Genomic DNA, 13,392 nt, shown 5'->3' with positions numbered 1-13,392 from the left:
GTGGAGCAGTGGAAGAACTGTGTTCTCAGGAATGATGAATGGAGCTCCATTTAGTACTTTTGGGATGCGTTGGGTAGTTAGGGATGAGGTGGGGTGGTGATCATTCAACATCCTAATCTCACTAACAGCTCTTGAGGCTGAATGCAATCTTATATCTCACAGCAGTGCTCTAAAATCACCTGACATGATAAAAGGTACGTATTGGTGCCGTATTTTCTAAGAATTCACATCTGCATTCACATGCAGTCAGAAACGCTCAGAGCAGAAACGCTCTGTTTAATGTACGTCTGAGAGTCCTGAGAGCAACTGTGCTGAGTTTGGTTGTAGTGTGTTTGTGGTTGTGTGGGTGTGTGTACGGCATTGTGGTGTGGTCACTAATGGCCACAGGAAACTGTGAAGGACAAAACAGTGGGGTGTGTTCATCCTGAAAACTATTTATAAATATTTCTAACTTTATTTATGAAACTCCTTCTTCCATTCACCACTACACACATACACACACACACACACACACACACACACACACACTCTGACTATACACACACATAGCGCAAAGAGCAGGTCATGGCTTGCCATGTCGTCATGTGTGTGTGGCCCACCTGAGAGAAAAACACACAGATTGCCATTCTCCACATCTCTCTCATTTAAAGGCTAATTTACCTCACACACACACACACACACACACACACACACACACACACACACACACACACTGAGACATACTCAGACACACAGTTAATTGTACAATGGAAAAATGTATATATGTGTGTGTGTGTGTGAGTATGTTGTCAGGATGATTTCCATTCTTCTCCTTTGATTAGGCATGTGGACAAGTCCAAACAGAGAGAGACAGAAAGAGAAAGAGAGAGAGAGGCAGAGAGAGAGAGAGAGAGAGAGACTATGATGAAAGAAGGAGAAAAGAAAGATGCTATCAATCAGCTCTGGGACAAACTAACAGAACCTCTCGGCTGCCTGTCTAAAGGAAAAGAAAGCAGTCATGTTGTCTTTTCATGCTCCGCCATGGCCCATCCCTCGCTTTCTTCCTCTCTGCCTTTCTTCTCAGGATTACTGAGCGCATTGCCTAAGTGTTTCAGCCAGTGGGGCAGAAAGAGAGAGTGAGAGCGAGAGAGATTCAGAGAGAAGTAACATGTTATATGCTTTTCAAGTGCACCTATTAAAAAGTGCTTCTTCTGTGACGGAAATGACTCTGCGTTGAACCACGACAACTCAAAGGACCATTTGACTAGTGACTAGTATCTGGAATGTATCCTGATAAGATTTTAGCCACATGCACTGGGTAGTCAAATGTGTCTCAGACCACAGACTGGATTTGTATCTGGTTTAAGCGCATCTCTGCCTTATTCAGATATAATCCTGATAGTCAAGGCCCATGAAGTCACCAGGTGTGAAATGGGTCATAGAGAAATCTCCTAAAAATGCTTATTTAAAGAACCTTATGAAGGCAGCATATAGCACCAAACAAATGATCCCACTGCTATTGCCAAAGAAGCATCTGTCAGTGATAGACAAGGTACTATAGGAAAACCCATTGTGCTATAATGCTGTAATAAAAAGTGTCATTTTATAGCTGCCAAATGTGCAGGTGTCGACACCACTCCAGAGTCTACAAAATCCTGAAAGGTTTGGTTAGCCTTTCTAGCAATCCTCCAAGCAGTTCTCTCTGAAGGTCTTCTGAGGTCTTTCAGACTTCAGCTGGACCTCCACTGCTCCTGTTAACTGCTGCTTCTTAATTACTAGGGACTGGCTAGCTGAACATTCCTTACTTTGTTCTTACAGTCTTCTCCTGCTTGGTGGGCATCGTATATTTTCACTTTCAGAGTGCTAAGCAGCTGCTTAGAGAAGCCCGTGGCTGCTGTTTGTTGGGACAAGGTTTGAGGAGTCAGAGTATTAATAACACTTTAACGCTTTTTAACCATGACTGTGAACAAGTCATATTTCCTTTTCTTTGTCTTAAGACAATAAAACTCTAAAAGATCACTTAGGAGTAACGATAACAGCATGAGGGATCAATCATGCTCATTTGATTCTTCTCTGAACTGTTCCTCCAACATGAAGTAAGCCTACTCCTGCACACACACACACACACACACTCAATAGGACCTTGCTTGCTCCTCAGTTGGCCTAATGGGAGCAAAGTAAACAAATGAAACAATTTGGTCACCATAAAGAGCACAGTTAAACACATAAGAAGGACAAGGGTCAGAAAACGGAAGTGTAACTATCCGCCTATCAGAGGATGAGTAGGTCCATCAGGATTCGTAAAATTACCCTTTTGAGCTAGTTAGGAGCTGTCTACGTAAGAAAAGGGTGAACGTTAAACGGCCCAATTCATGGATAACCCATTTATCCTTGCTTTTTGCTTTAAATTAAAGAAAGACGTTGTACAAAATACACTATATGTCCAAATGTTTGTGGACACCCCTTCTACTGAATGCATTCAGCTACTTTAAGTTGCACCCATTGCTGACACAGCTTGTCTAGTCCCTGAAGAGAAGTACTGGCAATAGAATTAGACTCTCTGGAGCAAATAAACATGAACCTTGAATACATTGGGCTGTGGAGCAGTGGAACCGTGTTCTCTAGAATGATGAGGCTCCATTCAGTACTTTTGGAATAAGCAGGGGAGTTGGGGATGATGTGGGGTGGTGATGCTGACGCCTATGTCGTGGAGTGCAATCAAATCCTCACAGCAATGTTCTAAATCTAGTCGAGATTCCCTGGACAGTAGACACAGTTACTCCAACTTTTTTTTTTTTAAATCCCCTTGATTCCAGAAGAAACACTGAATGAGCAGGTGTCCCAATACTTTTGTTCATACAGTGTATGTTGCAGTGTAAATATTTTTAAACTTTCAAAACAACATTTCTGTGTCACAAAAACCAAATGTACATATATCTGCCTATTCAGCCTGCAGCAGCTCAGTCCCATTCATTCCCACTGTTATTCCCATTGCCAAGTCTTTTTTTAGAATGGGCTGCTGTTTGATTAAGGAGCAACACAGGGCATCCAATCAGAATAGAGCTTATTTCCATATGCAACACCACTGTGCCTGATTCACTTGTACCAGTAAAACACACACTACCATGTATTGTCATTATGCCTGGCCTGTCGGCTAGAGGGGTATAAAGCCTCTCGGCATTGGGTTGCATAGTGGTGGGACTGTATTCCTCGAGTGGTGGAGCTTTGTCATGGGCTTTGCTGTGAGATGGACACAGATTTCTTTGCAGTGGTGGTGAACAGAACCAGGGGTTTCCATGTGTACAGTATGCAAATTAATTTCATTAAGCAAAATGTAAAATTTCAGTAAAAATGGCCTTTTAAAATGACTGCTATCAGTATATCAGACCTGCTATTACTCAAATGAATGAACTGGTTTCCAGTAAAGGAGTCATTCAGAAAGAGCCAACCATTCATAAACAACCAGCATCTCAAGCCTCCAAGCACAGATATCTATCAGCCACTTAGTTTATTGCAGCAGTAAACCAGCCGAAACATCGAATTCAACTCGGGCTAATCTTCAGACAGTGTTTAATATCTCCCTTTATAACGCTAATTTTGTGGAAAGATAAGAGGGGCTGATAAACCAGCACAGGGTACGAATGCATGTGTGTGTGTGTGAGTGTGAGTGTGTGTCCATATCCCCTAGTTACCCATTACCAGGGCAAACTCACTGGCATCCACCACAGCATTCCACACCAGTGTTTGGGTGTATGTGTGTGAACAAACTTGGCAACCTGCCCACAAAGACCACACACAGACAGAATCGGCATGGCAGCGAAGCTGGTGCAGACTCCAGATACACTTAACCCCTCAAAGCCGGCGCGAAAAGCGTCTAATTTTGTTATTTATCTCTTCACTACACACTTGCCCTAAACCATATGGACTTGCTTTTGTGGTTTATGACACTGTATGACACACTGTACTAGCTAGTTAGCACACTCTCCGCCAGTCCATCATTTTTGATGACCTTTCACAGAAGGTCATCAAAAATGTGTGAGAAATGGCAAGCGTGGCATGAGAGTGAGAATGTGTGAGTCTCACAGCCAATACATGAGAGTTGGCCCTGCTGTAATTTATAAAAGTGGTATGAAGTACATTAGCTGAATTGTATATTTACTTATTAGCTACATTAACCTTGTAGCTGTAGTGCTTTGCTAAAACAGACAATAAGCGAAAGAATTTTGGTTCATGGTTCGGAGACTTTTATGCTATCCTCTATGTATCCAGCTGAATGGATATGACAACTCTGTCACTCCTCTGTAGCATCCATAAAGGTTCTAAACCTTTAGGAGGGGTATACGGGAAGGTCTCAGAGGGGCAATATTGCATGGGGCCCCTGTGTTATGATCAGATGACATGTCATGTGATATCAGGTTAAAAGGACGGAATGTGGAGGAACTCTTCACACCCAGAACATTTACTCATACACACAGTCTCACACACACACACACACACACACACACACACTTGTTTTTACACAATGTCAAGGGTTATAGAATCATACAAAAACAGGCATATATATATATATATATATATATATATATATTAATATGTTATTGCTGAGATATATATATATATATATATATATATATATATATATATATATATATATATATATATATCACAGCAATAACTTAAATTGAACACCGGCATGCTGCCCAGATCATACAGGATAGGACCTTGGACTTCAAAGTTGGTTGCTTTGGCTTTGCAGTTGCCCAAGCTAAAACACTAGCCTCAAGCTAGCACGTCAGAGTCAAGCTAACATGTGAGCGTCCAGCTAACACTCCAAATAGCCAAAAGCTAACTCGCTGACAGCAAGCTTATTTATATTAGCCTTAAGCTACCACACTAGCCAAAAGTTAACACTCTTGCCACAAGCTAAGATGCTAGCCAAAGGTTAATATGTTAGTCCCAAGCTAATACATAAGCCACTAGCTAAAATGTTTGCTACAAGTATGCTACATGCAAGTCTTGACACAAAGATTAGATTAAATGATTAAATAGCTTATTTTGTTTCTGAAACCTAGCACTAGTACAACCTGCCTAATATTAAGTAGGCCCCCCTTGTGCCTCCATGTGGGGCCTCCATGGAGGGCATCAATGAGCCTTAGGTGCCCATAATCCTGTCACTGGTTCATCACTTTTGGTAGGTACTAACCACTGCATACCAGAAAAACCCTACAAGACCGGCCTGATGTTCTGGGGATGTTATGACCCACTGGTCTATCCATCACAAATTAGCTCTTGTCAAAGTTTTTTTCTACTTTTAACACAATTATCACTGACTGTTCACCTGCTGTCTAACATATCCCATTCATTGACAGGCCCCACTGTAGATGAAGATAATCAGTGCTTCACCTGTCAGTGGTGCTAATAGCTGCTAGGTGCTAGCTACTATGTTAGCCGCATAGCTCTAGCACAAAAAAATATATATATTTATCAGCAATTCTCTAGTAAAAGCAAGGATTTCATATAGATCAACTTAAAACATGTAAATGCTTAAATGGTTTGCTTGTTTCTTCACATAGCATCCTTCAAACATCCTGCATATGGTCCTTTAAACATGTGGTTCAAAAACGTTTTAGTGTAATGGATGGTTACTGGACCAGAACCTTGTCTTAATAGACATGTGTAAACCATGGCAATCACTGGCCTGCACGACAAACAGGTGTTGCTGTTCTGTGACATTACAGATAACTCATTAAAGCAGCAGTATGAGAAAATTGCCATGTCTTGCTTCTGGGTTCCCCCTATAGTCAGAAAGTGTCACTTACACTTCGAGCCACCCCTAAAGGACACGCTTTTCACATGCATTTCTGAACAAGCTGAGACATCAGAATGAGAACCTTCACTGATAAAGAAAGAAGCAGCGAAAGACTGTTGCGGCAGAGTTATATTACTTTTTTTATTTTACACAAATATGACCTGAGTTACGCACTTGTCCTGCCTGCTTCACCATGAGTGCAGTTAGCAGTGTATTGAGTCCAGAGAAGCCATGGTAGAGGTGCCATTATCTCTCATACAAGCCAGTGGAACATCACAATGGATTTAAAGCTGTTATCTTAAGGTAAAAATGCTACATATTGCAATGCTACATACAACATGTCTAGACACAAGTCTATGGCACCCCCCGTGACCCCCAGCCTCTTTGGGAACAGCTGCTTTAAAGATCCCTTGTTCTTTAAACAGTGGTTCTATTGTTATGAATCAGAAAATCCATTTTCCTTTTTTAGTGTAAACATGGAAATCCAATTCTTGGGTTTTTCTGGCTAATTTGAATGAATTTCTGCTTGATGAAGCACTTGTTTGGTTAGCATCAGGTCTTTGTAGCAGTTAAAGACAAAAACTTTAATCTCTCATGTCAGATGTGTGAACATAAAAGAGAGGGAGAGAGAGAGAGTGTGTGCATGTGTGTATGTGTGTGTGAGGTGGAATTACCCTGAACTGGGGTTTCCCTGTGTTTAAATGATGCTGCCCTGTGATTGGTGGAAAGCACTCAGGAGTAAATTCCTCACAGGTCCACAGTGCCATAAGCAGAAACACACACACATATGCACACTCACACACATACACACACTCCGCTGGAATGCAGACCAAGATGGAGAGCTTATCTTACGTGTGCCAGAGTGTGTGTGTGTGTGTGTGTGTGTGAGGGTCCAGAAAATAAGACGAAGTTCGGAAATGGTGTTTGGATTCTAACTCATACATTTAGGTATGGCCCGTATGATACAACGAGCGCCTTTAGAAAACAAATCAAATTTCACTCTCAAAAATAGTATTCCCCCGTTTTTAATTGGGAAGGCCCACCCGTGGCTACACGCCTGGTGTGACCCTTCTCCTGATGTTTAATTAGGATAGTAAGTGAAATAGAGGGGAGATTACTAAAGCACTGGCATGGTACTTTCTATGCAAAACTGTTTAATACAGCACTGTGAAAGGGGTCTCTGTGGAACTGTTCTTTATAGAGAACCTCTTTTATAAGATTCTACATCTACTAAAGGTTATCCAACAATGCAATAAACTGATTTGTTATGTTTCTATACATAACCACTACTAAATTTGAGTCCGAGCCCGACCTGAACTCAGGCCGGGTTGGGCCGAGATTTTCCACAATTTTTTTCGGGCCCTGCAAAAATGGTCTGTGACGTAGGCCTATGTTTTTTAATGCTAGTTTTTATTTTATTTAAAGCTATTCTTGTAGCCTATTTTGCTGATTGTTTAAGCCTGTGAATCATTGTTCACATTGTTGGTGTTTTAATCATTTGGAGTTTCATTTTTAATAAACAGTTTTAGGCGGGGCGGGCTCAGACAGAACGTGCACAGGCTCGGTTAGGGTCGTACTGGATTCTTTGGCCCCAATCTAAACTCTAAAAGAACCCTTTTTGTAGAAGGTATGCCAAGGTTCTACTGTAAGGTACTGATAACGTGTAGATAAAACAATTTCTACATTTGAAATTAGTCTAAGACACAGGTTAGCCCTGTTAGCCCACTGGTCTACAGATGTGTTTACGTGTTGAGTTTGATGCTCAGACTTTCCAAACTGTGAGTATGTAAAGTCAGGCCTACCTTAAAACTAAGTTGGCCTGCGTTTTACCTTTTTAACAGTGCTTTTGAGAGCTTTTAGGTCCTGTATGATAGTTAGGGAGGACAGAGTTAAACACGGTTTTACTCTGCAGGGCCGACCAAATCGCCTCGTAAACATTCAGCACATTGACTTCGAGCTGCACTTTCACTGCCCACAGATTGACTGAATTACTGTAATTAGAGAGCAGGGCTTATAGTCTGGTGAGGGAACACACTCTCACACACACACACACACTCATTACCACTGACTCGCCGCTAAGGTTCTAAACCCACACATAGAAAAAGGCCCACACCCTGGCACGGGACACACACACACACACACACACACACACATATGCAAAAGCATTTGAGAAAATAGCCCCATTTATAACTTTAAGAGAAATCCAGAGCCAAACAAGAGCCTGAAATAAATAAAATAAATGAGACAGACTGGTTACTCTAAATAGCAGTCCATCAAAGTCATGCAGTGTGTGTGTGTGTGTGTGTGTGTGTGTATGATTTATTTCAAAAACAGACCACAGGATGTGGCTTGAAGTAAAAAAGGATTAATCTGGGCATTTATTCTCACACCAATAAAGAAACCAACTTTGAAACCAAGTAAGTGTGTGTGTGTGTGTGTGTGTGTGTGTGTGTGTGTGTGTGTGTGTTTGTGTGTGTACGTAGTCTTTGGGAGCGCCTTGCATGTGCACACAAACACACACATACTCGCTATCAGCTGAAGGGGCTTATTCACATGAGTTTAACTCAAACTCTGATGATCTCTTTGTGCCACCAAATACAATGTGTGTGTGTGTGTGTGTGTGTGTGTGTGTGGTGCTGAGGAAGGCGTCTGCGAGTTACTGCAACGGGTTGTTTTTGTTTGGTCTCCTGTTTAATGAGTTCAGCTGCCGTCACCACCCAGCAACCCATGCAACACACACACACACACACACACACACACATACACACACACACACACACACACTCACACATACACTGTGAGAACTAAAGGGTCACTAAGCTCACTCTGGAGTGTTTTCTGGAGTGACGGAGCTCCATCCAGTACCTTTGGGATGAGAGTTGGAGTTTCAGAACTAATCGTCCAACATCAGTGCCTGACCTCACTGATGATCCCATGCAGCTGAATGCATTCAGCTCTTCCTCACAGCAACATGTAAAGTCTTCCCAGAAGAGTAAAGACTTACTGCAACAAAAAAAAAGGGACAAACTCCCTATTAGTTGTCCACAAACGTCTGGTCATGTAGAGTATGAGTGCAGCTAAAACAGACCTCAGGTCAGCTCTTTTAATCTGATTTACAAATTAGCTGAGCACTTAATATTAATGTTCCCTATACAACGCTCTGATACAGAGAAAATGGCATCCCTAACAACCCCCTGCAATACTTGGTAGACCAGCCTACTGCCCAATTTGGAGCCAATTTGGTCACAGCCTGAGTCTAAAAGGATGTGGAGCTGATAAAGAAGCCCTTACTGGGCTTTGAGTGGCTCAGCGGTCCAACATGCTACTGCTATTGCCCAGGAGTCGCGAGTCTGAATTCTGATCTATGCCGCTTGACTATCAGTGGCCGGAGTATGAGAGAGCACAATTGCCTGGGTGGCCTGGGTGGCTTTCCTCTGAGCGTGTCTGCTGTACAACGGAACGAGGTGATCGAAACTAGGAGATCAAAAAGAGCCACTGGCTGGCTTTGATAAGATGTGTGATAAGTCCTTACACGTCAAGCATTAAGGGCATTGCTAGTGCTAGGGGAAGCTACAAACGGGTGGGTTAATTGGTAGTACCAAAAAGCCGATCTGCACCACGAGCTCTTCGAGCTTCAAGTACAGTTTGGTTTGACCTGCCATCCCTGAAGATCCATGGAAGACAAGCGTCCAGGCTTTTTTTTTTCTGTCCTTTTTCAGTGGTGGAACGAACTTCCCCTGGGTGTCCGAACAGCAGAGTCGCTCACTGTCTTTAAGCGCAGACCGAAGACCCACTTCTTCCGAGAATACTTGGGTGAAGAGTAGTGTATTATGGTCTCTTTACTGAGTTGTGTTTAGTTGTGTCTAAGCTTACTAAACTAAAACGTCTGCTAAATGCGGTAAATGTGGAGGTCAGGACTTTTGTGCTGGAGCTGTGAGCCAGTAAAGTCTCATTTTACTACAAAAACAAACATTTTTGTCATGGCAGTATAGGAACACACACCCACATACACTCTAAGCCATGCATTAGGGGCTGATTGACCTTTGACCTCAGAGGGCAGGTGTTACAGGAAAAAAGAATGCGGGAGAGAAGAGACCTCCAGTATTGGTTTGCATCATCTGTGTGTCTGTATGTGTGTGTGTGTGTGTGTGTGTGTGTTAATGTTAATTGTATTTAGCAACGGATAATCTTTACCAATAATCTATCATCCTTCAAGGAGGTCCTGTACCCCCCCCAACAGACACTGCATAAACAGCTTCTAGAGAGCATCACAAAAAACAACAAAGAGAGAGAGAGAGAGGGAACGAGAGAGAGTGAGAGAGATACTGAGGTCGAGAGATACTGAGCCCTTACACTTTGCTGTCACTGCAGCCCGTAAAACAGCTATTACTGTTCCAACCACAACCACAAACCCTGTCTGATTACAGTCAAACTGTTTGAGGGAGGGAGTGTGTGTGTGTGTGAGTGTGTGTGTGGGTGTGCACCCTCCCGTTTCTCCACAGTAACCTCATCTGTGAATTCTGACAGTGATCAGACAGACACTCCTCCAGATTGACCCTAAAGAGCTTTAGAGCTTTTCAGAGCCACAAAGTAAACAGTGAAAACAGACCTCCCCACAACCGACCACAACACCCCACCACCCCCGCACCCTCACCCAGCCAGTGCCCCCTACACACTACTCAAACGGTTACTATACCTGAGGTTGTTTTATTCAGTATAACACATGTGATTAACACATTCAACCACACAGTGTGTAAAGGTGAACTGAGGGAACTCAGCTGTGTTGTGGTGACATTACATTCCTGTGGAACTAATTATAATGAATTCAATACAGCACGCTTACTGTGTGTGTGTGTGTGTGTGTGTGTGTGTGTTTATAGTGCCTGTCTGCTGCTGTACGTCGCTCTATCAGGAGGAACTGCAGAACCAGATGAAAACAAAAACTCCTTGTTGTCTGATTCTCTCTCTCTCTCTCTCTCTCTCTCTCTCTCTCTCTCTCTCTCTCACTTTTTCCCTTCTTCATGCCTCTCACTTTTACTACTCTTTCAGTCTTCCATCTTCTACTCCTTCTGTCTTAATTTCATCTCTCTCTCTCTGTCTAACTCTCTCTCAGGTGTGAACACATAGAGTGTGAGTGTAAGTGTGAGAGAAAGAGAGCGAGAGAAAGAAGTAGAGACAGACAGTGAGGGTACAATAGAGAGAGAGAGAGAGAGAGAGAGAGAGAGAGAGAGAAAGAGAGGTAAAGAAGGAGAAAGAGGGGCTCCTCCATTTAAGCTGTAAATGTGGACTGTCACTTAGGAATTTGGGGATGTTTTTACACACACACACACACACACACACACACACACACACACACATCCACCAGGTATACCTATATCTAGAAGGGCCATGAGCACTGTGAACAGTTCACTCTAGACGTATCCAATGTTTCAGTAGTTTATTATTATAATTATTATTATTATTATTATTATATGCTAAGAAACTACGGAGTTCTGTTGTGAGGACATAAGTATGTCACACAGGCTCTTAGCTTACGGAGTTGGAGGGGTTAAATATATGTGCACATGTGTGTGTCTCTTGCTCTTACACACTCTTACACACACACACACGTCATCAGTCTCCCAGCCGCCTCTGCTGACCGGTACTGACGCTTCACATTTCCCTGAGAGCGACCCATTCCTAGGTCTTCACACCCTGTTTGCCAAGAAGCTCAGCCTTTAATGTGTGTGTGTGTTTCAACACTCAGCTCGGATCACCTTGGCTTGCTTCAGACACAGACGGAATGCTACTTGGTGCTCTTTAACAAGTGAGAACAAATCAACGTAAAGTTATGAAACCCCAATAAAACATGATTGAGGGCGACAATAAGCTCATCAAAATATCAATCTATTAATATTCCACATTGAACGTCCAATAAATGTCTAAGAGCTGCTGACAGATAAGAAAACTGCTCTGCTGCGGATCTTTGATCTGAGCTGTTCTTATAATCAGTAAACCGTTTTGCTGGACTTGATCAGCCATAACATTACAACCAGATAATGTACATATTAGGCAGTAAGTGAGCAGTCAGTTTTTGAAGTCGGTGTATTGGAAGCAGAAATGATCACAAAGGACAAGCATGAAGATCTTTAAAGACTCTGACAAAAGTCAGATTGTGACGGCTAGACAACTGGGTCAGAACATCTCCCAGACTTCCGAAAAAAATCCTGTGCAGTGTTCTGATTAAGAAGCTCTTTTTGGGCTCAGAGTGGCTCAGCGATCCAACGTGCTACTGCTGTGTCCCAGGAGTTGCGAGTTTGAATTCTGTGGTGTTCCTGGTGTGCGGTGTTCCCGGTATGCGTTGGTCGGAACCTAACAAAAGTGCCTCAAAGAAGGACAACTGGTGAAGTGGCTCCAGGCTCACTCTATGTAGCAGATTCAAAATCATGCTGATGCTCCACTGACCTGTAATCAGGAGAATAGTGCCTCTGCTGTTGCTATGCTGCTAACTGCACTGTGTAACTTTAGAGAAGCAAGCAGGATAACGCTTGTAAGAACTGCGTTCAATAGTGCACACACCAGGGATGCACTATTGGGATGAGCTGAATCGGTCAGTCTGTCAGAATGTAAATGTTATTAAATCTGTAATGAACTAAATAAAGAATTCCATAATTCTGTATTTCTATTCAAATAGAACAGAGCACACAGTAATACCTGTAGAATGAACCTGGTTTAGAATTGTTACATATGTTTTATAATAAAGCATATGATTGTTACTCTGTGAGCACATTATTAGAAGGTGTGTTAGAACGCTAAATTGCTGGTCTATGAGGCTGTGTGTGTGTGTGTGTGTGTGTGTGTCTAGGCAAACTATAGTAAAGTTTGAGATTGCTAGTGTACGAGCCTAAGCATTATGAGGACACGACCCAGTCTGTGTGTATGTGTGTGTGTGTGTGTGTGTATGTGTGTTTGTGCGGTTAGGCAGAGGTGTTTGAGCACCCAGACACACACACACACACACACACACCTCAGCAGACAAAACAATGAGCCAAGAGGATCTGCTCAGACAGAGCTCACCTGCCACCTTAAAGTGTGTGTATGTGTGCAAATGTAAAGAGGCGCGCTGCCAAGTTTTGTGGTGTCCGGCACTGTTCCTATACGGAGACGCTAAAATCATTTCATGTGGTTTATTGTTATTTTATTCTATGTATTTAGTTAAAGGGGAATTCCACTGAATATCCAACAGTACATAATTAAATGTTTGAGATGCGAACAAAATCGTTCAGGGTGGGTTTGCTGTGAAACGCTCAGTTCTAGAGAAACTTACCCACTTAGGTTTGTTCACAGTGGTGGTGAATGGAGCCACACGTCTGAAAGGTTTAATGCCTCTGGACGCTCCCTCACAGAAAGTTATTAGACTGTTATGACACTGTTTTTCCAGAGTTTCGAGATCTCGAGATTCTGGAGTAAAACTGGGTGTTGACAGGCAAAATAGTTTTTGGGATTTTTTGGATCAGAAGGCTTGTGTAGGTTCACTGGTTGGTTTGGAAAGTAAATAAAGTGGCTATATATGTTGTAGTGATGGTGACCTCTGAGGCCGTAAGTTTCTCAACAGTGAAGCATTT

General features: G+C 42.5%; 1 protein-coding gene across 1 annotated transcript in view; it reads right to left on the bottom strand.

The window, feature by feature from the left end:
• Positions 1–13,392, bottom strand: part of LOC140554509 (protein eva-1 homolog C) — a 64,875-nt gene that overhangs the window by 44,276 nt on the left and 7,207 nt on the right. The window lies entirely within an intron of this gene.

The sequence above is a fragment of the Salminus brasiliensis genome, chromosome 1, assembly GCF_030463535.1.
Source record: "Salminus brasiliensis chromosome 1, fSalBra1.hap2, whole genome shotgun sequence".
Classification (NCBI taxonomy): Eukaryota; Metazoa; Chordata; class Actinopteri; order Characiformes; family Bryconidae; genus Salminus; species Salminus brasiliensis.
The sequence above is the reverse complement of the archived record's forward strand: the minus strand, read 5'-3'. Positions and strand labels throughout refer to the sequence as shown.